This window comes from Mandrillus leucophaeus, unplaced genomic scaffold (assembly GCF_000951045.1).
Source record: "Mandrillus leucophaeus isolate KB7577 unplaced genomic scaffold, Mleu.le_1.0 Scaffold117, whole genome shotgun sequence".
Classification (NCBI taxonomy): domain Eukaryota; kingdom Metazoa; phylum Chordata; class Mammalia; order Primates; family Cercopithecidae; genus Mandrillus; species Mandrillus leucophaeus.
Window position 1 is genome coordinate 1,097 of NW_012099987.1, and position 1,403 is coordinate 2,499.

Consider the following 1,403-nt stretch of genomic DNA (forward strand, 5'->3'; position numbering starts at 1 on the left):
CATTCTTGAAGATATCTTTTCTCATTTTGAAAACTACATGCTCTGATACTGGGGTAGGGAGATGAAAACAATCTTTATTGAAGCATAAGTGGAATTCTGGAATTGTACTGAGGCATCCTGAGATAAATTCCAGTCTGGGAAGTAATCTAAAAGTTAGACACCTAAGAAACGTGTTTCCATTTAAGCAGAGGCCATACCTAAAGGAATTTTATTATTCCAGAAGCGTGTTTCATAAAACTGCTATTTGACCAAATGGGAATATTTGGAAGAGTGGGGGTTAATAATTGCATCTTTCACATACAACTTTTCTTTAGAATGTATAATTTACCTTTAGAGTAAACTCTACATTTCCTTAGAATTTACATTTAAATAGTAAATGTAGCAGATTTTGTTTGGCAGCAGATAACATACCTTCTTCCCTGTGTCAGGATCCTACTGAAATTTCAATAACTAAATTACAAATTAAAATTAGCCTGTTGAAGTAAAAGGAGAGGAGAATAGAAAACAGCCCGTAAGTCTCTGGCAAATTTCTGAGACACGGAGAGACAATGGAGGGCTGACAATTGAAACAGCATAGGGGATGGAGTTATAACGTAAGTATCAGCAGAGGAAGATATACCAAGAGGAGAAGCTAATCTATGTCACTATAATTCTCATAAGGCTCAGTATTTGGAGGCACCAAGGACCAAAGAAGGTAGGGAATGAGAGTGAAAAGGGAGCCTCTCCTACCCAGGTTTCCTCCATAACTCCTTTTACCAGGTACCTGATTTTTTCCCACTGGAAAAGGGAAGCACACTCTCCAGAGAAACAGCCTAAGAAGCTCTGTACTCGGGGACACTTTACAGGGCCAGGAAAGTGTGAGGTGGGAAGCCAGCCACTATTTTCTGGAAGAGATTAATGATAATTGGTATAATTTTTTTCTTAAATGTTGGAGGAATTCAAGAGTGAATATAATTAGGGCTTTTGGCTTTTTGTTTTGGAAGTTATTAATGTTGATTCAATTAAGTCAGTAAATAAAGGCTTAAGCAGATTATCTATTTTCTTTTGTCTGAGTTTTAGAAGATTTGTCTTTAAGAAATTAATCGATTTCATTTGAATTACCGTGGTTGTGGGCAGAGAGTTGCCCATAATATATATTTATTATCCTTTCAATGTCTAAGGTATCAATAGTTATACCCCTTTTAATTTTGACGTTATTAAAATGTGTTTTCTCTCTTTTTGCTCTTGGTGAAACTGGCTAGATGTTTGTTAAATTTATTTTCAAAGAACAAGCTTTTGGTATCATTCATATAGTTGGACCTTGTTTTTTATCCACTCTGATAGTTTGTGTCTTTTAGTTGGTTTATTTAGTTATGTTTAAAGTGATTTTGATATAGTGGGATTATATGTACCACATGTTTGTT